This window comes from Pipistrellus kuhlii, unplaced genomic scaffold (genome assembly GCF_014108245.1).
Source record: "Pipistrellus kuhlii isolate mPipKuh1 unplaced genomic scaffold, mPipKuh1.p scaffold_m20_p_2, whole genome shotgun sequence".
Taxonomy (NCBI): Eukaryota; Metazoa; Chordata; class Mammalia; order Chiroptera; family Vespertilionidae; genus Pipistrellus; species Pipistrellus kuhlii.
Genome location: NW_023425515.1, coordinates 8962769 through 8974549, shown reverse-complemented (window position 1 = coordinate 8974549; position 11781 = coordinate 8962769).

The window sequence follows — 11781 nt, the reverse complement described above, 5'->3', positions numbered from 1 at the left end:
AAAGATTCTACCTTAATTCAGTATAACAAGTTAGCTTCTCACAGTCCCATGCATGCCAGCTAGAGACACCAGATTCCTTGGTCAGACCATTGGCTTTCTTATTTAAGGCCCAGCAGGCAGCCTGAATTTTATGTTCACAACTGCTCCACTTGTCTCCAAATCCCACTAGGTAATGCAGGGAGGCTCAGATAGATGCTGCACACACAATATGTTTGTATAACTGATGGAGAGCATGGGTTTTAGAAAATCTCAATCTTTCAAGGCAGCTACTAACAATCATATCTGACGTTTTCCCCAAGAAGACATTTTTTTTTATGCTGTAGAGAGAGAAAAAAAAAAATCTGTTCTTTGCCCTTAAGAGAAGGCAATGTGCTATACTATATTATAGAACAAATGTCATCAACTATATCAATATCAATGACACACACATAGCTCTGGCCAGTTAGCTCAGTGAATAGTGCATTGGCCTCTGGACTGAAGGGTCCCAGGTTCGATTGTAGTCAAGGGCACATGCCTGGGTTGTGGGCTCCATTCTCAGTGTGGGGCGTGCAGGAGGCAGCCAATCAATGATTCTCTCTCATTAATGTTTCTATCTCTCTCTTTCTCTCCCTCTCTGAAATCAATAAAAATATTTTTAATATATTAATGACTGTTCAGAAAATGTACAGTAACTCAACAGGCCCATTAAGATTTTTCTTTCTACTCAGGGACAGTGCTGATTTACCTTTACTGTGTGGACATGCAATTCGAAAGGAACAATAAAAATAAGGATTTCATAGGGAAACTTCATATCGAATGATATGTTTACCTTGGTTTTTGCCTAGGTGACTTCAGGTTTTTTCTCTTCTAATTTGTAAAAGCTTTTATATAACTTGGCAAGGATATGTTTTTTTCTTTGCAAAATACTTAGAAATAGAAATTTCACATCCATATACTCTTTATTAGCTCTTTATATCATAGATATCAATAGTTTATTCTACTTTCCTTAGTACTTACTAATATAAAAACTAAAAACAACATAGCAATTGATGACACCCAAAGCATTAATTTTAGGAAAGAAAAGTAACTCCATATTTGTCAAAAGGATTCCCTTATGCATTCCTGTATCCAAATTATTAATTAATTTTAGTTTTAAGGATCTTCTATGTCTGAACATGGCTCCATCTTGCAGGATTATTTGATCTTAACCCATCTATTTCCCTCACAAATATATAAGAACATTATTTAAAAGGTGGGTGCTTTGAATTGTAGTGATTATTTTGAGTCAGCTAAAATGCAGTGATATTTTTATCATCTGTTACTGCATCACTTCTGTTCTTCACAATCTCTTATTTTCTCTATTTCAGCATTTTATAGTCTACTTATCAGTGTTGGCTGCTTTAAAACCCAAACCTTTAAATGTCAGGGTCCATAAGACTTACTTTGGAAGACCTCACTCGATAAATATATGTCAGTTTCATTAAATTCAAGTTGATGATGGTAAAATTTCGAAATACAGTTGTCTGTAATAATCTAAGCACTTGACCAGCTGGAAGTCTAAAGTATTACATTTGACTTTTGATGTCAGCTCAAATTTGGACCATGTTTTATTCTATGTAAGAACTGTACAAGTTCAAGTTATTGTTCTTTCAATTTAGTGAGAACAGTAAACCAGTCTTAACTAATGTAAAATTAACTGCCCCATTATGCAGTGAGAGACCTTTCTTTCCACACAGACTTCAGGAGCCTTGATGCTGAAAGCTCAGCACCAGAGATGTTTGGTAACACTGATCTCTGCCTGTCAATAGATAATTTCAAGAAGAATGATAGCTAATGATTATATTTAAAAAGTGTCAATGTTGTAACAATCAATAATAAAGAATTGTGCCCTAGGCAGTTTGTCTCAGTAGATAGAGCATCAGCTCACATACTGAAGAGTCCTGCGTTTGATTCCATTCAAGGGCATGTACCTTGATTGCAGGCTCCCCAGTTGAGATGCGTGTGGAAATGGACCAATTGATGTGTCTCTCTCACATTGATGTTTCTCTTTCTGTGTCTCTCCACTCCCTCTAAAAATAATGAAAAAATATCCACAGGTAAGAATTAACAACAACAACAAAGAATTACAATGATAAAGGTACTTAATAGTGAATACAGAGCTTATCACAATTTAATTCCTAATTTCAGTATTTGTTTATGGAGGAGAAGTCTCCCAAATAGTTTAGAAAGCTGAGGAAACTCAATGCATTAAGATTATGAAATACAAATAACCATTGCCCTGCTTTGGATTGAGGGATTGACTGGTAGCATGGAATTTGAAATGGTATTGGACTACATACATTTTAGAATAGAAATGGAAATCATTTTTAAAAATCTTGGAAATATGCTGTGTATAACAGTTTCCATTATTCCATGTCTCTAATGTCTTAGTGTGTAGTGACCATTCTTTTCAGCAGCAATATGGAGTTAACTTCTCAAAAATATTTTAACATATCTTTTCTTTGTTTCTAACTGTTCATAAACTCATTTTAGTATTAAATCAAACTGATGATCATTTAAGTTGTTTTCTTTTCTTTTGGCTTCTTGACTCACAGACTTACATTTTTCCTGCTATCTGATGTCCACCAAAATTGCCTTTCTGATTGTATTATCTTCATTAATAATTTCTAAACTTATTTTAGAAAACTTTAATATATTTTTACTATATAATATATTAAAAACATTAAAAAGGTAAATGACAACAGAAGTGCTTTGAATCTTTGCTTTTCACAGCATTGTAACAGTAACCTACTTTATAAGCTTCTTTTATCCATCCAGTGTTTCTATATAAATATATAAGAAACATATATTGTATTTGTTCATATTTCTATTTAAAAGTAATATGTTTAAAAAAAAAAAAAAAGTCTAGACACAACCTAACCAGTTTGGCTCAGTGGATAGAGTGTTAGCCTATGGACTGATGGGTCTCAGGTTAGATTCTAGTCAAGGGCATGTACCTTGGTTGCAGGCACATCCCCAGTAGGGGGTGTGCAGGAGGCAGCTGATCGATGTATCTCTCTCATAGATGTTTCTAACTCTCTTTCCCTCTCCCTTCTTCTCTGTAAAAAATCAATAAAATATATTTCTTTTAAAAATCTGGACACAACAAAATAGTTTGGAAAACTTCTTTAGTTCATAGAGAGTGTATATACATTATACATATGATGCATATATACCTGTACCTACATATGATATATATTACACATTTCATATGATATTCATAAATTTAACAAATAATACACATATATACATATAACACATACATTTGTGTATTTATAGCACATATATTATGTTTAACACACATGTAGCACAACAGAAATATACAGGAGTGGGCAAAAGTATACTGTGAATGGGGAAACATACTCTATATTCCTGTATTGTTATTAATTATTGTATTATTTTCCATATGAACTTTAAATATATTTCTTATTGATTTAAAAAATCTAGCTTTGCTCACCGCTGTAAATTCTCATTGTTTGAGAGACTAGAAATCCAAGATCAAGTTGCCAGGAGAATTGGTGTCTGGTGAGACCTCTCTTCTTTATTTGCATGTAACCACCTTCTCCAAACATCTTTACGCGGCTTTTCTTCTGTGTGCACAGAGAGAGAGATCTCTGGTGTCTCTTCCTTCCCTATAAGGTTATCAGTCCTATCAGATTAGGTCTCCCACCTTTATGGCCTCATTTACCCTTCATTATTTCCTTAGTGGCCCATCTCCAATACAATCACATTGGAGGATAGGATTTCAACATATGACCTTGTGGGTGGTGGTGAGGAGCAATGGGGGACAATTCAGTCTCCAACAAAAGCATTGAGGATTGAAGTTTGGGGTATTTTTCTGTGCCTTGCAAAACAGAGAAATTGATACATAGGAAGTGAGCTGCTTCAGCAGCGGAAAACAGAAAAAATTAACAAGTGACCTGAGTTTGAAATACAGCTGTAACTGTTTCTTTGTGTTTTATGTGAGGTCCTTTATAAATTAAGCAGTGGTTGGCATATACCACATTTTTCGGACCATAAGATGCTCCGGACCATAAGACGCACCAGTTTTTAGAGAAGGGAAATGAAGAAAAAAAGATTCTGAAACAAATAGTGTCCTAAAATATTTTATGTGCATTAAAACCCAACATCACAGTCATAAACACATGTAATCAACCCTGTAAAGTAAACAGCAGCATTTAGAACCATTTTAGAGCCGGGCAAGCACACAGAGACCACACAGAGCCGGGCAAGTAAAAAAACTTTTTTTTAAAAGTATATGTGTAGGCTATATTTGGACCATAAGACGCAGGGACTTTTTCCCCCCACTTCTGGGGGGAAAAAAGTGCGTCTTATGGTCCGAAAAATACGGTACTAAACAATCTCAACTTTAAAAGTTTGTGTTTTTTGAGGCAATCCCCCTGGTTTATCAGTGTTCTTTCAGAAATCTGAATATCTGAATGGAAAATCAATCATCTACCACTAAAGTCCCTGATATTATTGTGAAATGAATTAGCCAACTATTTCCAATAATTGTGAATAAACAAGTCACCTTTGTCTTTGTTTGTTTGTTTGTTTTCAGTTGTATTGCATTCTGTGTGCTCTTCAAAATAAGAAGCGTTTCCCTATCCCTGCTAAAATAGATAAGACACCAAATTGAATATGAAATGCCTTCAATTTTCCCTTTACTTTTTTCTACTAGATTTATCCGTTAATTCAAAACAAGCAAATAGAAATTTTATTTGTAATAATTTTACGAGTGCTTTTGTAAAATCTGATAAAAAAAATTGGCAACAAATCATGAGACAAATAATGAGACAAGCAAATGCAAACAACAGCAAAAGCAATCAACATTGATTCTATTTCTGCATGATGGTTTTGGTGGCATGGCTGTAGTTTCTGATGATTAGTGCCTCAGGAAAACAATTTAGAGAAATCAGTGTACTATTTATCTTCTGTGTCTTTTCAATGACTAGAGAGATTGTTAAAACTGTAAATGACAATGAAATCAATCTGCATACATTACAACCCAATCAATTTGTGTATTTTATTTATTTTCAAATTTAGTACTGTGTGAAAACTACTGCAATAAACTTACTGTATTGGAAAACTATAGAGATACTTAAAATATGTGCCATCTTTTTAAAAATAACTCAGTGAATCATGACAGTAAGATTAGTATTTACTGTTACAAAGGTATATATACTAGGAGTGCATAAAACTAGTAATTTTAGTGTTAGTATTAATTACTTCTGTTTTACTTAATTTATTGTTGAAGACATTTCAATGTCTTTATATGTCTCCACTTGACATTGACTATAAAGCTACATCATTTTTTTTTCAATACTGTTCCTCTTGATATGTTATGATTCTTAGACTCTTACACATAAAAAGAAACGCTTTCGAAAAATTAAATATTGATGTTCACAGTTGTATTGTACAATATTTCACAGGCTGATACCAAATAATAATACCAAGTATTTCTTTGCTGATGAAAATTGCTTTTCTTCTCACCATATAACGAAAACAGTCAACTCATTTTAATGGTGATTATCTGATATTGCAAGGTTTATTTTGTTTTTTCAACAGTAAGTGGTTGAGGACTGAAAAACATTGTTAATACAATAGGTTTTCCTTAGGAAAAAAATCAGTCTTCTCTGATTTTAAACAAACCTTGATGACCCTTAGAAATAAGAAATATCCATTCTAAAATGATTATATCTTTTATGAATGGGAGAAAATGGGCATTTTTATTCAGCAGCTGATTCTCTTTCTTACTATAAAACAAAAATTTTAAATTCCATTTAAAGAACACAAAATAGTTTTATTGAAATTTTGGGGTTGACAATGCCTTAGTCCCTTAGGGCTACTATAACAGAATACCATAGATTGGGTGGCTAAAACACAATAGAAATTAACTTCTCACCATTTTGGAGCCTGGCAGTCCCAGATCAAGGGCAGATTCGGTATTCACTGAGGGTCCTCTTCCTGGTTCACAGATGTCCATCTTCTTACTGTGTCCCTACATGGCATAAAATGAAAGAAATTTCTCTGAGATGTCTCTGATAATGACACTTATCCCATTTATGAGGGCTCTTTCTAATCACTTCCCAAAGTTCCCACCTCAAAATATTATCACCTTGGCTTTTAACATATGCACAAACATTTATTCTATAGCAAATAATAAACAGGTGCTTGTAAATAAAGTGTTGTGTGTTCCATCACACATTGTCTTTAATTTGGAAGATTAGAATTTATTATTTTTGTTTGTTTGTTTTAAGTATGTATTTTTATTGATTTCAAAGAAGAAGTAGAGGGACAGAGAGAAACATAAATGGAGAGAATCATTTTGCCTTCTGCAAAATTGTGACATCCTGAGTCATAGGCTGAAGCCCAACCACTAAGCCACCATGGCCAGGCTGACTTTGTTTTGGAAAAGAACATTATTATCTATTTTTTATTTAAAGTCTCTAAAATATGTTTTAGAAAATTCTTTATCAGCAGCTAATTGGATTTGCCAAGTTGTCATGGAAAAGTTGTAAACAACCTATAACCATCTCACCTATGTTATATTTTGTTCTATATAGAAGTTGTTAAAGTTATTGTGACTATTGACAATGGATATATTCACAGTTGCCACAATTTATGTATCTTGCTAATTGGTGTAATATCAGAAGACTCTCCGTGGGTCAGCAGAGGAAAAAGTGAGTTAGAATACAAAAGAAATAAAAGGTCTGACACATGTTTTAGGGCAAATGTCATTGGAATATCTTCAAGGCATAGAGACTTATGGGGAAATTGAAGTTCCTATATGTATGATTCATGGGTTCCTTGTGCCTGAATTCATGATAAGGAGAAGCAATGAGGGTACACTCTTCAACTGTGCTTTCAGTGGAATTTGGACCACAGTGATGGGAACCTGAAATTATAAGGTCTAGGGCATCTGGAACATTGGCCTCTCTTCACTTTCAAAGAGAAAAGGAGAAAGACATTTAAAGAAATCCTCTCTGTGGAGGGAGTAGAAGGTCCTTTGGGCCTATGAATTGTGGAATGCAAACAAACGTTTCCAGGAGAGAGTTGAAAGTCATTTTACAGTTTATTATCCTGAGCATGTACAACCCAGTAGCAGAGTGTTTGGGAGAACAACTTCAAATCCCAGAGGAAGGGCTCAGAAGGCTAAAGGAGAGCTGAGTATGTGCTTTGAAAGCTTCAGTGAATTTCCCCAACAGGAGACAGACAGCTTGTGTGATTCTATTCAGCAGAACCCTGGAGAGAGAGGTTGCAAATTCTTTCTGGTTCTGTCATCTTCATTATTTCTGAAGTTTAGCTACATCAACAATTCAACCAGAGGTCTATTTATGAGCAGAGGAAAATAGTTCTTTATGTGCAGGATCTCAGAATAAATACAAAGAAAAATAGCAAATTATATGTGTCAGTACAGAATATCTACAATTCATGGAAAATAAAACAGAATTACTCAAGGAGACGGATAACCTCTTGTGTCCCAAAACTAACATCAAAATTTGGATTAAATATTCAGTAGATGAATTAAAGAAAAGGTAGCTAATCTTGCAATCCACATTACAAGATTGCAAAATATAAATGCAAAACATTCCCACAAACACAGAGCAAAAAATATAGACATAGAAATCATGAGGAAAAACACAATAGTCTTTGAGCCATCCAGAAGAACTGACCTAAAAAAATGGAGTCCTCACAATAAGAAAGAAAGGATTGAGAAGAGAAAAAGCATGAGAAAAATTCTTGAGCTGAGGATAAGTCTGAGTTTTCAGATCAGATGGAATTCTCCAAGATTCAGTCACAGCTGATAAACAGAGACATAGGGCTGTTGGTGTATGATATTTAAATTAAAAAATAAGACAAATAATAACTAATCACTTCAAATGAATATTTTCAGGTAAAGAGAGAACTGAAAAAAAATAGGAAACATTGTTTAACAGATACATTTTACCTAACATCTCATTTCTAGAAAGTTGAAAATTATGCAAAACACCACAAGAAAGAAAACTAGAAGGGAAAGCTTCAATAATTTTGTAAAACCAATTTAAGACTGTTATCAATGGAATACTACACAGCTACAAAAAAGAAGGATCTGTTACCCTTTGAGACAGGGTGGAGAGACCAGGAGATAATTATGCTAAGTGAAATAAGCCCATCAGAGAAAAACAAATGATGAGTAATTTCAATTATATGTGCAATCTAATGATCACAATAAATTAATGAATAAAATAGAAACAGAGGCATAGAAACATGGAACAGACTGACAAATCTCAGAGGGAAGATGGAGTAGGGAGGTGGGAAAAGATTAAACCAAAGAATTTACATACATTTATGCATAGCTCATGAACACAGACAATGAGGTGGCGAAGGCTGGGTTAGGGTGGGAACTGGGGGGAGGGGAGGAGAAAGGGGAAAAAGGGAAGGAAATCTGTAATACTTTCAATAATAAAGATTTAAAGTAATAGTTAAAGACTTCATGAGCAATTAACACTCAAGGTCTCCTTTATTTAAGACCATTGATGCAAAAATTATATCTCAGGTGAATAAAATGAGAATTGGTTATGACCAGATTGGGAATTTTAGGAATAAAATGTTTAATATGTTACATAATTATTTAATCAATATGATAAACAATAAGTAAAAGCCACATGGCTATCTTAATGAATGCAAAAAAAAACAGATACAATCCAACATTCATTTATGATTTAAAAAGTATAAAACTGTGTAAGTTTAGTCACAGAAATCTATAAATAATAAACAAGGCATCTACCAAAACCACCAGTAAATATACTGAATGCTGAAACATTGAATGCTCTGCTGTTATGATTAGGTACAAGACAAGGATAACATACTTTCACCCCTCTATTTAACATCTGCAATGATTTTGTATTGTTGCAGTGATGCCAGAAAAAAGAACTATATGAATTCCTAAGTTAGACAATTAAACAAGATATTATTTCAGGACACAATGTGAGCGCTAATGAAATGAAAGAGTGTGATTAGCACTGTCAGTCTAACTCACAGCTGTCCTGGGAAGGGTAAAGTGGGAGAGATGATGATGCAATCAGGACAGGGCATTTCAGGCATGGCACTCTGTTTCTTAAATTGGATGGTGAACACACTAGTAATTGTTTTATTGTTGCTTTTTAAACTGCATTATAGACATTATCTACACATTTTTATGAAAAATATGCCCCATAAGAAAATCCTACACTGTACATAAAGGTGAAAGTGTAAGAGTTTAAGGTCACTCAATGGCCAATTCAGGGCTTTCTTCCACTGAATTATATATCTTGTAAATTTTGTAATTCTAGACATTTTCACTTGCTACAATATTTTATTCAGATAAAACTTCAAAATAACCCAATTTTCAATATAACTAAGCACCTTCCTTCACGTGTTATCCAGTGGTAGGTATAACAATGAGATTTGCACTAAACCAAGGCAAGTCACAATTTGGGAATGTTGTCTGGTTCCCTATAATTCAGATTTCTTTATTTCATTACAGATAATCTTTCAGAAGAGTTAATAATGTTTGCAGAAGCAATAATTTTGGTTAAATTCTACTTTGTAGAGTGGAAAAGGAGTGATAATAAGGAAAGGCACTGTGTAAATTGACCAACACTATAGTTTAAAATTACACAAATATCTACTAAAACGCATTTAAATCTGAAAATACTTTTAACTATATTTTACACTGAGAATCCTGTTACTTAGCAAAGGATTTAATCTTTGACCATTGTAAAAAACCAATCATCTGTGTTACAATCTCAAGTACATAAGTTAACATGATGTTAAAACAAATTAAGTAAAAATAATGTTCACTTTGTAAAGGTCCTTAAATTAAGCAGCTTGTTCTTATAATAGTCATTATATTTAAGCTTATTTCCACTCAATGTTCCCCAGAGATTGAAATTACAAAACATATGCAGATCTCTTTTTATAATTTTCTGTACATTTATGAAGACACACTGCCCTCTTTTGAACAAAAACAGTTAAATTCAGGGGGAAAAGCAAAGCAAAATTAGGACTCAGAGAATGAGAAAGGGAGAGGATGCTCAACAAACTAGGTCACCTCTCCCTTTTACAATGGATTAAAGGATGATTACTGTATTGGATTTTAATTTCTTAAGGCCAAACTTTCTTTTGTTTACGTGTTCCCCTTTGTTTGCTTTAATGGATGCAACTGAACACAGCTCAATGTTTAGAGAATTTTTATACATCTTGGAAGCCTCATCTTAAATATATCTGATACTGACAGTAATTTATATAAAATTCTGCAGAATCTCTATGGCTTATCAGAGGTTAGTTATGACCATTTGACTACTTGCTAATATTCACCTCTATAAATGCTTTATTCTTAACAAATGTGTACCAATAGTTTAGCAACAGGGCCACTGCGATAAACCTGTCAGAGTGAGGTGTGCAGTGTGCATAGAAGCTTATGAGATGGTCTCCGTGGTGGGTGGCTACTTACAATTTATTTCTTGAATGATACAAACACACTGATTTTTTCTTTTCTTGTATAATCTGGGTATTCTACATTAAAAGATTAAATATAGTTTACAAAATTAATGTGGAAACTTCATAATTGTCAAGAAATCTTTCTTTTATTTCATTTTTAAAGAAAGACTATAACAGCATAACAAAGGCTAAAGCCTCGTTTTCTTGAATATTGGCATTGTACATTTTTTAATCCCTGATTCTTGAGTGAAAGTAGATGAATACAGGATGGGTAACACTGTAATATACAAATTTATTACAATGACTATCATTTTTAAAAATATTTTTTATTGATTTTTTACAGAGAGGAAGAGAGAGAGATAGAGAGTTAGAAACATCACTGAGAGAGAAACATCGATTAGCTGTCAAGGTACATGCCCTTGACTGGAATCAAACCCGGGACCTTTCAGTCTGCAGGCAGACGCTCTATCCACTGAGCCAAACCTATTAGGTCTAGTAATAATTAATGTCGTTTTCTAATACCTTTTTTTTTAATCGAATTTATTTAAAGAATACAACAAAATTTAATCAACAATATAGTTGCCGTTGTTTTCTACTACTTGTGCCCAATGCTCAGGAAGCATTTTAATCCCTCTGTTGTAAAATTCTTGTGATTTTGATGCAAAAAATTTGGTCAATGCATTTTTGAGGCATTCTTCATTATTAAATTTTTTTCCAAGAAGAAAGTTTTGCAAAGAACGAAACAAATGGTAATCGGAAGGGGCAATATCAGGAGAATATGCAGGTTGAGGGAGAACTTCCCATTCCAACTGGCGCAGTTTTTCAGCAGTGATTCTTGCAGTATGCGGTTGTGCGTTATCGTGGTGAAGAATTACGCCCTTCCGATTAATCAGCGCGGGTTCTTTTTCTCTTAAAGCTTGGGCTAACCTTTCCAATTGGGCACTATACACTGCACTTGTAATGGAATGGTTAGATGGTAAAAGTTCATAATGAAGAATTCCTTTAAAATTCCACCATACACACAACATCACTTTTTTCGCATGCAAGTCAGGTTTTGGCGTGGGCTGTGGAGCCTCATTATTGTCCAACCATTGAGGCCGCCTTTTCAAATTAACATACAGCACCCATTCTTCATCTCTGGTAACAATTTGCTCTAAAAACGGCAAACGGTTTTGACGAGAGAGGAGCGAACTGCAAATTGTGACTCTTTGATTACGGTTGTTGTCGGTCAACTCATGAGGAACCCATTTTCCAAACTTTTGGACTTTGCCAAGTGCACGCAATTGATTGGAAATTGTT